The sequence below is a fragment of the Stegodyphus dumicola genome, chromosome 4 (assembly GCF_044657685.1).
Source record: "Stegodyphus dumicola isolate Sdum_Otavi_A_Nest chromosome 4, ASM4465768v1".
Classification (NCBI taxonomy): Eukaryota; Metazoa; Arthropoda; class Arachnida; order Araneae; family Eresidae; genus Stegodyphus; species Stegodyphus dumicola.
The window spans coordinates 137,377,916-137,390,285 of NC_140771.1; the positions used below are offsets into that span (position 1 = coordinate 137,377,916).

At 31.7% G+C, this 12,370-nt stretch overlaps 2 protein-coding genes across 2 annotated transcripts in view; both read right to left on the reverse strand.

Moving 5' to 3' along the window:
• Positions 1 to 12,370, reverse strand: part of LOC118192157 (alkylglycerol monooxygenase-like) — a 137,564-nt gene that overhangs the window by 87,644 nt on the left and 37,550 nt on the right. The gene's annotated exons all lie outside the window — the stretch shown is intronic.
• Positions 1 to 12,370, reverse strand: part of LOC118192156 (G protein-coupled receptor Mth2-like) — a 68,379-nt gene that overhangs the window by 9,597 nt on the left and 46,412 nt on the right. The window lies entirely within an intron of this gene.

Below are 12,370 nucleotides of genomic sequence, written 5' to 3' on the forward strand. Positions count from 1 at the left end.
TTTCTAGAGAACCTTTCTAAGAGAGGCTGCCTCGTGTTCATGCTACATATGGGAAAAATCAACCTTGCAGCCAGCTTGTTTGCTTGAATTCGAATCAAGGACGAACTGCCAGTATTCAGCTGCTTTTAGCCGCTCCACCACTGGTGGAGATTGCCCGCTTTTCACAACTATGATTTCATTATTAGAGAGCAGTGGTGAACTGTGGGAGCGAAATTTGTTTAAATGACATAAATGCGAGTGAAATGAAGGCCACATAAGATTTAAAAAAATATATTCCTTGAATTAATAAATAAAGCGAATATTGTTTATAAATTCCTGATAGTATTTGCTTATTATCATCCTTCGAAAAGCAGTAATTGTAATTTGCCAATAATCATCTGGTTATCTCTTGTAACTATGTACAAAGTACTGCAAAGTAAATCTTCACAATTTAAAAAAAATCCAACAAACAGGATGTAATAGAAAACTGTTCTACAGGCAACGTCAGTGGCTTCTCACATCGCAGAATATACTACTGATTGGTAAACGTAGACTTGATTGCCAATTCACCTTTTTGAACAATGTTTACAGCTCTGGAATGGCTCTTGTCATACTGTCATCTCAGTCTCACCATCCATATCCACTCTGCAACTAACCTAGCGGCAATGCCCAGTGTACGCAAATAGCATTCATTGCTCATAAGAATTAAAGAATATTGACATGATGATAAATGATTAAAAATAACTTGTACAAATGCACATTTAACATAATTACCATGTTTGACAGATGATTAATCTAAAAATGTTGTAATAAAAATTTACGGAAATTTAAAAATAAGGAAAATATTATCTCTCTTGTTCTGTAACAAATCTTTATTTGATATGGTGTATAGCCAACTCTAACAGGAATTCATACCTCACATCTTAACTTCATAGAGTTTAACAAATTGTTGATCAAGTCTTTATTATTATTGTTGTAATTATTTTTAACACCCCTACTCTATAGCCAATGACCTGAATCTCATACAGCTTATTTGCTACAAAGCTGAAATCTATTACCTGCCAGACAACGATACCATAAAACCAGACCATTTCATTTAGAGCATAAGTATGTTATATTTTTACATGGAAATGTAAAATAATCACAGAATACAGTTAAGCTAATAATGCCCACTTCTATTAAATCTTATGCACGTCACTGTACTGAAAGTGCACTTCTTAAATCCTAAAGGCATTTGGTGCAATTCATCTGTCTAAGCCGTCCCACGTGTGCTCAGTCAGGTTCAAATGTGGTGAGAAAGTTGGTCAATCCGTTTGAACGACATTTTCAGTTTCCAAGTATTCTGACACCAGATATGCTCAGTGCAGAAGAGTGTTGCTATTGATAAAGAAACAGTCTAAGTCAACAACAGTCCTAAACAGCTTTACATGGGATTGCAAGACCTTGTCTGCTTATCTGTGACTGATACAGAACCCCCATCAAAGATATACTCTTTGCAACCATTTCTGGTAGTTTCATCCAAAGCAATTAATCTGCTTTTGTGAAAACAGGATCTTTTATGAATAAGGAAAGGCAAGCTGCGTATTTCTTGCTCCGTCGAGATGAAACCACATCTAGAATCATATGTCAAGCCGTATCTGCACTTTTGAGTAAGTTGAACAGTCCCATTCCGCAAGTTAACTGTGTTAAACATGACAGCAAGACCAATGTAAATATTCCCCTCTTGAAGTTGAAATGAGTGGATCATAAAACTTTTTTCCTTCTAGCACAAAATCCAACCTTCTGAAGTCTTCACTGGTAGAACGACTGATTCGATTTCCTGTGACAGACTGAAAGTCTACCTGTCTGTCTTACTAGAACTATTTTGCAGAAAACGGCAAGAATGCTGGGATAATGACAACACCAGTAGACGTACACAGTTATAAATATCAAAGGTCAGAGCAGTACTTCGGAGCAGTAGTGCGTCATTCATTCAATTTATATCGGGACGTGACCCATTCCTTTCACACTTAAATAAATTTGACGTCATGGACACAGATGCATCTGCCTATTCCCAGTAAGGTAACCCGGAATTTCACCTAAGAATGCCCCAATAATCAGAAACAGCACCTGGGGAACCAACTCTTGAGTACTTGTCATGGGCCAGTAATACTATCACAAACACAAATTCCAAAACAAAGGTTGCCTCAGTAATGTCACAATGCGCAGCCAACTGTGTCAGTGGCTCAGAACTCGTATCCCAAGCTTAGAACATTGATAATGAATGATATTCATCGACGCTTACCACAGTGAACGGCACAATGAGCAGAGTTCGCAAGTCAGTATAACACATCAAGATTAATGAATTATGTTACAATATTCATGTACCGTAATGCATAAAATTTAATGTACTGTAATATCTGTTATTTTGTTCAGCGAGGTTACTATATCACAAAATATAGTTAATGTATTGTTTGCACGATTAATTTAATGTAATCCATGGTCATGTGTTTTATTGTAATATTGTTTGTTAACTGTGAGATAAACAACATATTACACTCATGTCCAAAATTATCTTTACATACCCAAAAATGATGATATTCAATGAAATATCGAATCAATGTGATCCGTATTTGCAGGGAATGTGTGAAAACCAAGCCTAATTAGCATTATCCAATCAAAAGTAATCAAACGGTTTGTGATATGCAAATCTAGGCGTTACGTCATCCAAGGGTGAATCGAGCGCTTTGCGCAAACTGAATATTTGAGTGAATTTCTGAAACATAGCGTTTGATTTCAGTGTGTAGGGACTCAAAGCGGTTTTTTATGGCTTCGAAGTATCATTTGGAAGAATCTGTAAAGTGGCGAATTATCGGCCGTTTAGAAGCAGGGCAGTCAATCATGGAAACAGCCACATGTCTGAATATTTCGAGACAGACAGTCTCTAAGCTATGGAAACAGTTTCAAAATGATGGAAGTGTTGTAAGGAGGCCTGGACAAGGTCGGAAACGAATGACAACTGCTTCTGAAGATCGGTATCTGGCATTAACTGCCCGTCGTAACAGAAAGGCTACTGCTCGCCAGTTAAGTTCAGAGCCTGCAGCCGCCACTGGAACTGTTGCATCACGGCAAACAATATACAGAAGGCTTAATGAAAAAGGTCTTTATGCCAGAAAGCCAAGGGTATGTGTTTTACTGTCTTCACAGAAAAAGAGGGATCGCTTTAATTGGTGTAAAGAACATCAAAACTGGACTGAACATCATTGGTCCCATGTTCTCTTTACTGATGAGTCGCGGTTTAGTTTAACTGGTGATTCTAAACGTGTTTACATCTGGTGGGAGTCAGGAACACGAAATGATTCCTCGAACATTGTGGAACGTGACCGTTTCGGTAGTGGAGGTGTGATGGTATGGGGTGGAATAATGATCGATGGACGTACGCCCCTACACGTGTTCAGCAGCGGATCTGTGACAGGCCAGATATATCGAGATGAGGTCTTAGATTCTTATGTAAGACTTTTCAGGGGTGCATATGGACCTGACTTTTTATTTATGGATGATAATGCCCGTCCACATCCAGCAAACCTCGTTGATGAGTTCCTTGAAAGTGAAGACATTAAGCGAATACCTTGGCCACCAAACTCTCCTGACCTTAACCCGATAGAGAACTTATGGGACTACCTTGGAAGAGCAATTGCGCGTATACATCCTCCTCCTAGAGATGTAAATGCTCTGAAGACGGCATTGCTGGAAGAGTGGAGATTAATTCCCCAAACTGTGGTTAACAACGTTATTTCCAGCCTTAAAACACATTGTGATATGTGTGTACAAGTCAGGGGAGATCATATTCCATATTAAATTCGTAAGACTTAATTCTTTTTCTGAATCATTCCTTTTTTTCTTAACTCTCTTTGTCACACTTTATTACCATTTTTATTGTTTCATGCTACAATTTTATATCATATGAGGTGATCTTCAATTTTTTCTTTTGCATTTATGTGTCATCATGTTATGTATGATTCCACGAAAATTCATTAAATTATAAGTCATAGTCTCTGAGAAATCCGTGAATTTATGCGTGTAAACATAATTTTGGACATGAGATTATTTTATATGCCAAATTTGCCAAGTATATTTTATATACATAACATGATGTGTACAAATGTACATCGACCAAAGACTGTACCTTCGCGAACCATCAAGAAAGGTGATTTAGTATTTGTAGAGGACCAGATTTGTAAAGAACTGACTGGCCTATGGGTTGTGCAATCGAAACATACCCAGGAAAAGACAACATCAGAGTGGCTAAAGTAAAAACATCTAGTGGTGAGCTGCTAAGACCAGTTCAGAGAATATTTCCAATGGAGATAGACAATAAAGGATCTATCTTCGAGCTTAAAACTACTGAATCATCCACATTTTCGAGAAATATAGTAAAAATGATGATTTAGTAATTGATACCAAAGACTGTGAACTTGAAAATTCTGATAAAAATATTCAGTTTAGTACATGTGGCTAAAAAATTTTGAAACCAAAGAACTTTAAAAGCATTAATTAGTTTTAAATTGTTTTCAGTACTATTATTATTTCTTTTCACTTTTCTTTATTCTTTTCTTTGAACTTAAATTTTGTATACAATTTGATTTTTTCCAGTTTAGTGAATTAATTTTTTTACTAGTATTTTTCAGAAAAGAATTTTTTGCCTGTTGTTTAAAGAATGTAACTTTGCAGAATATTAAGTAAGTTTAAAATATTCAAGATATTTGTTACGCCTAGATAAAACTGTTAATTTTTGGTAAGATTTAAATTACTCATCTTATATTGCTATTTCAAATTTCATCTCAAACTTTTCTTGATTTTTTAATTCTTTGTCAAAAATCAGAAGGTGGGAGAAATGTTACAACTCGAACGCGAAATGAGCGAACTTTTCGCTTCTGCAAATGGCAACGGGGAGTCGAAAACGGACTTGGAAGGGAGTGGTCGTTTACTCGGCTTCTCTTAATACAATTTGATTCGAAGGGGGAATAATCCCCATTTTTTGATTTAAAATTTTGAATCTTGAATTATGTAAATATTGTAAAATAACAGATGTGCGTAAATAAATAGTCATTAAGACTAACTTTGGAGTCGTGATTCGAATGTGAATTGAATAAATGAAATCGAAAGCTCTAGAAACTTCAACATAATAGAACTCTTGGATTAGAAACAAAACTTTGTGAGGTGAACTGAATTTGCTTTATGTTTTACAATATCGCTTTTTAATTAAATTGATCTGCTTCTTCTTCCATTAATCTAAAATTTTAGATTAAATCCAAATGAAAGTCATTCAGTTTGTCCAAAAATTTGCATACTACCTTAAAGTAAATAAATTTGGGTATATTTCTAAAAAATTAAAGATTTTTCTTCAAAGACTTCGTACATGTACTTATTTAAATATCTAAAAAATGGTTTGGCGATTAACTCGAAATTGGCATAGAATTAAAATCAGGCCAAATCTTAACAACGTTCCGTTTTACACTATTTAGGGTCTCTTCATTTGCGTTTATTTTTCTTTCCACTTCATTTTCAATGAAATTCACCATATTGATTTTCAACAGCGTGATAATAATTTAAATTAAAAGACACCAAACTAACAATTTTTTGCAAAATTATAACTTAAAATTTTTAAGAATGGTATAAGGAAAGCAGAAATTATGCTTACTTCCGTTAGCATATCGTTTCCATTTTACCTACAGATACTTTAAATACTATTTTCTATTCAAATGATTTGAATTCATTCAATGAAATTCAAGCTTTTTGCCATATTTTCATCCAAAATGCTAAACTTTCGCTTTTAAGTAACTAAGTAAAAGAAAACAGCACTCAAATTTGCATAAAATCTATGTTGATTTTCTACATGACAGTATGTCAGTTTCACAGAAATATTTCATGTAGTACACTTCTTTTCCCAGTATATCAGATTCTTAATTACTATATCATTTAGTAACTTTCGAGTATTAAAAAAGGGGGAAGGAAGAAAGGAAAAGAAAAGAAAATCTGAAAGAATTTAGATTTAACGTCGCACAGAGGGTTTGTTATGGTTTAAATGCTCTTGCTGAGCTTGCTGTTTATCAATCTGCTCTTGAACTCACTCCTGTTAACTCAAATCTTTTGTATTTTTGACTTTATTATTAAACATGACTTCACAATTACGCCATACAAAATTCAATAGTAAAATCACAAAATTTTTAAAGCCAATATGTTAGAATTTCCAATAGAGTGTTATACATTTTTCTATTTTTAGTCTTTTCTCAGTTCATACTATCAATGTTCAGTTTTCTTAATAAGATGACTTACACACTTTTATTTTGTTATTATTAATTTTTATCCTTTTCAAAGTTCACTTGCAAAATCATAAAATATTTTTAAAAAATATCTTGAGAATTGCTGATATAATTTCAAGTATTGCTATGAAAAAAGCAATTAAACACATATGCAATATTTGCGCGTGCAGCTTCATAGGAAAATAATAAACGCCGCTAACAGCATGAAACATGACATTGAGCACTCTAAAGCAGTGAAAGGAACTAAGCTTGGCCAGATGTGATGAAAATGCAGTCATTTAATGCGCAATTAAATGCCATACCCTACCAGCGCAAGCAGGTTATCATATTACTTAAGCAATAGTGTATAATGTATTCCTGTTATAGCCATTGCGTTTAAAAAATGTTTAATGTGTAATCTGGGCAATGTTGTAAATATCCCACCTGTCCAAGTTCGAGCATAAAACAGAACAACTGATGACACCACCAGCGGTGGTAGAGCTTACGATGTCGGTTGCAGCAAACAATAGCAGCAGCTCGGCAACAGAACTGCACCGTTGCCCCCAAAAGGCGAGGTTAATCAAGATAAATAAATAGTGTAAGGGACCTTTACTTATTTAATTCAGAAAAATAATTTGTGGCCGCTGCACTTGTACCTAACCTGACCTAATTTTTTGTATTCGCTGTATTATTTTTTAAAGTAATACATGGGGATAACATTTAATGACAGCATTCAACATATTTTATATTCGCTGTATTATTTCTTTAAAAAACATATTTCGATAATATTTAGTGACAGCATCCTCTTATTTCAAGAATGATACAGACACAAAAGTAATACGGACGGAAAAAATGGGGATCGAGACTAATAACAGTTCCAGTGCTAAATAATGTTCAGTGTTCATTGAAAAATTCACCTTATACAGTTCTGCCGAAACTTTATGCATAAAAGATATGATTAAGTCTTTCGAACCTGTAAATAAAATTATAATGTTTGAAAATACTTTTCAAATGCGCAATCACACATGCTCAATGATTATTGATTTCATTTTTAAATGAAATGTACTTAATAATTTCACTGAAAATAATGAAGGCAGCAAGACACACGATATCTCTCACCAAATATGTGAAAGCTAAAATGTGAACGAGAAATTACGCAAACTTGAATCATTACGTCGAATATGATGCTTGATTTCCCAAAACGCAAACCATGCCAGCTAAATATTCCCTAATGTTTTTACCATATAAAAAAATTATGACAAGAAACCGCGCCCAATCTTAAAAGCACTATAAATTGCAATCTTTTAGTTTGATTTTCATGCAGTATCTTGCCTAAAGATGAAGCTCTGAGTTTAGACGTTTTTGTTTCTTTATCCTGATAATTAGATAATAGAATATCAATAATATTAAAAGTAATTATTAATACTTCTAAGAGGTGTTATTGTTTGAAATTAAAATTATTTCTGTTACAAATAAAGGCCAAAAACACGAGACCTCCTTGTTTGCATTCGATGTGATGATGCATAAAATCGTTTTACCTCTGTTAATACCAGTAGTAGAGTCGCGCAGTGCCCCACATACATAAATACGCATACACATAAATAATAATTATACGTACTGTACGTAATATTTGCTCTGTTTGGCTTACAGATGTCTTAAAAAGTTCCAAAAAAGTTTTCGATATACTGGGAGTCGAGTTATAAGAAAAATTTTTAAATTAAAAAAAAAAAAATTTTTTTTCTACTTCTGAATAATATTTTGCAAGAAGTATACTTTCATACCATATATATGAAAAATTAAATGCGTTTCAATACCTTAAGCAATTATTTTTCTAATTACATTTTATTCAAACCTTTATTTATCGATTGCAGAATTTCTAATCCTAATTATTTTGTATGCAAGCTTCTGCATCAAAATTTCAAATGCTGTAATATTTTGCGCCAACTAATATATTGGAAGACTCTGTATACTTATTTCTTCTTTTAATTTTGCTCAAATGTTAATATATAACGGTATGCTATTTTAATATGCTTCTGTTCATATTATTAAAACACTTAAAAAAGAAATGCTGAAACAAACGTGAGAATTTTTAAAATCGAAATTTTTTTTAGTTATATTCAGAAGCATTAAAGATTTATATTTATAAGTTTACAATGTGAGATATTATTTTTACTTACGAAACACTGAAGTATTTGAATGACATTTTATATTTTTTATTTTTTAAATTTAAATCATACTTAACAGTTACTTAATTGTACCGATCCAAATTTAGCTGAATATTAATTCCTGGAACCATAAAGACAGTCATATAACTTATGTTCTCGTCTTAAATTTATAAGTACAATTATTCCAACTCAAAAGAAAGTTTAAAATAACCTTTTTAATTTATGCATCAGCCTTAGGGTTATATAACCTATTTTATAATCTAAAATTAATCTCCGTAGCTTAAGGGAAATTCACAAATAAATATTAAAGTAAAATTGAAATATTAAATTACAATGTAAAGCGATCCTACATGCTTTAGCTCAGCCCTCAAACATCACGAGCAATTGCGGCTAGCAGAGCTAAAGCACATTTAAGTAATCTATTTGCAAGGAGAAGTATAATGGTAACAGTCAGCTATATCTGTCAAAAGTTGCCACTCAAGCTGGACTTAAATACATTATTCAATTTGCATGCTGGTAGGAGCCGACGAAAGTAGAAGCAAAAGTATTGTCAAAATAATAAGAGGTTAATACTGGTAATAATACTGGTTATTTGACATAAAAACCTACAACACTTTTCCTGAGTTGTGTTAGAGATTCAAAGTTATTTAAAATTATTTTCTGAAAAACAGCGGTTATTTCTAGAGATGGTGGTCTTAAAGAATTCATGATTGCAAGGCATACATTTATTCCCTGCCACATCTTCCCTTACATAATTTTGTGTTCTTTTAAATAATGTAAATAAAGGCAGCTCTTATAATTATTAATTTAATCAAATTTAAAAACGAATTTTTAAAGAAAATGTTGGAGGAACTATGATAGTTATTCTGACTTAATAAAACCTGCTTTCATATTATATTTTTCAAACGCTTCGATATGTTTTTTATTACATTTAAAATTCAAATTCTTAATCCTTGAATTAAGCGAACTTAATAACAAATTTCATTCGCAAGCGTATGAAATTTTAAAGGAACTTTTTTTTTTTTTGAAAATTCTCTAAATGCTTATTTATTTTGACACCTCAACTATTTTTAAAATATGTAACTTAAATTATTTTGGTATCTTTAAAAATCATAAAAATTTTATGTTTTGAATGCAGAACTAAATAACTCGAATTTCAAAGTTCAGAAAGATACTAGCACGTGATCATTCTTGAAAAAATTTCTAAAAGTCACGATTAACTCAAATTATAAGTTCTATAAAAGAATGCTTTTTGCCGCCAGGTTTAAAATTAGTACCAGATTTTAGATATGAATATATCCGAAATGGATTGCATGATTTTCACAAAATTTAGTACTTATGCGTAATTTGAGTCATAAAATCGAACCGTTGGAAACAACTGACATCTCGTTTCATAAAAAGTCCAATTTTAAGTCAAAATACGTATATAAGTGATAAGTGACAGAGGACGTGGGCACTGTCCCTTTACCATAGTGGTTAATCAGTACAGCACCACGCCCACTATTATTTAGAGAACAGCATTAATATCAGAAATAAAGTATGGTTCGATGTACATAGCCAGGAGTAATTAAATCTAGAAGAATAGGATATAAACTATATAACATATGTAATATTTACAGATTGTTGAGCGTCCACACTACCTTCATAAGTGATGCTATACCAGAGGATACATACGCATACTAAAAATGCGTGCACATATTATGTGACATATAAGATAAAAATAGTACACTAGTTCAGTATAGAAATGCGGATGTAATACGTAGACCAAAGCGCAGTAATGGAATATACAGTCATACGTATAAGATATGCGATACAGTCAACTGCTAATAAATAACTTGCAAATTACTATATGGTGCAACTACTATATGAGAAGAGATTGCAATGTTACAGTTGAAATATTAATACAACATGTACATATTTATATAGTGTTACTATTGTGGCATGAAACAATGTACATAGCAGGAGTAATTACATCTCGGGGGGGGCAGATATAAACAATATAACATATACATATTGTTATGCGACCAGATTGACATACGCAATAATGATGTTATACCAGAGGTACGGATATATGTTGGACGATTTGTACGATATCTGGGTTAACATGTTACTGATATTCTGGAGTAAATACATTCAAGAGTATAGTGTTTATAATGGCATTCAAAATACTATATACAAGTTATATAACACAATATAATTACCATACAAAATACGAGCTAGAAGATTACTGAAAAATTAATTATTACATTTCAATAGTATTGTTGCGTGCGTACGGGTTCGTTATGAAATGAATGCACAAGTCCAATGAAAAATGAACAAAATTTATTATTATCACAACAAAAATGCTTAAATTTTCTCAGATATTCGTGCAGTATTACAATATCTCACAGTAGTTATCTTGGTGCTACTTTGGTAGACGGTTGTACTGATTTTGGCGATTTTTTGGCGATTTTTCATTTGGCGAGTAATACGACTTATGGTGAACCCTTTGCTGGATAAGTTATCTATGATAACCGATACTTTGTCGTCATTTTATTTAAAAAAGTAATGCGTTTTATTATGCATAAATTCCGTGTATTATTTATGGTATTTATGGTATTTTATTATTTATGGCTTCTAAATATTAAAAATGAATTTAATTTCGAATTTTTATTTGAAATAAAAATTTTGCTGTTTATAATATCTTATATAATTTTATGTTGTGGATGATGTAATCAATGACGTCACCTTACTTTAAAAGTAATTAGTTTTAATATCTATAATTTTAATCTAATGTTTTAATCATTATTTATGGCTGTTAAATATTAAAATACAATTTAATTTTGCATTTGTTTTAAATATGATTTTATTATGAATGATTATTTAAATAATTTTAATTCTATGCGTGATGTAATCAACTCCTTGATTGGTTGCTGAATATTTGAGCATTACCGCGCCATTTTAAAATTTTATCATTTATCTCTTCGAATTCCTCGGATTTCAAATGGAATGGATATGTCCGTTTCGAAGATGAATGTTGTTATTGGTAATTACCAAGAATTATTGGTATCGGAATAAAAAAAAAATTGCCCTTTGAGACCCTATTTTGGCCAACCTGTCTTTCCTAATCAAAGATTTATTTATAAATTTTTAATAGCGTCAGAGGAAATTTATTTTAAACTTTTGGAAAAAACCTCGCTAATTGCTTCTTTAATGATGTGTGAGAGATGTGGATCACAGATGAAGATCCTTAGAAGACTTTTTTTTTTTTTTTTTTTTTTTGTGGTGCTTATCAATATACTACAGGTAAAATACTTTAAAAAAATGTAAGTACATAATTTTCTTTTACTTTATAATTGTATACTTCAATTTTTATTAAAAAATTAATACAATGTTTTCCAAAATTCCTGAGATATTTATTGCCACATATGTTTTAATGTTAAATAATTAAATCCTATAAAACTTATTTTAAAGTATTTAAGTAATATTTTAATTCTTTTAAACGTTAGTATGATGTTTTTAATTTGATATTCAATTTAAGTAATGTTTTAAGCTAATTAAATGTTGGCGCAATGTTTTTATAGAGGTGTTTTTATTCTATTATATGAAAGTAATAGTTTAAACTTACTTTAGCATTTTATACTCTTAGTAAATGTATTTATTTACATTTGCCAGCCATCTTTAAAAACAAAGTTTTCAATAAAAATACCAAATTCGTAACACCCAAGGACTGCACGTCCCCTTCCCAAGGACTGCACGTCCCGGGCAGTACAATCCCTGGACAGGAGCCAAACTTACGACTATGGCATAAATGCAATAAACAACATGAACACTAAATGCAATAATTAACTTAAACAAATTAAATGTTATCAAATACTAAATACAAATCATATCAAATACACATTTAGAAACAAATACACATTTAGAAACAAATACACATATCAAATACACATTGTGAAAATAATT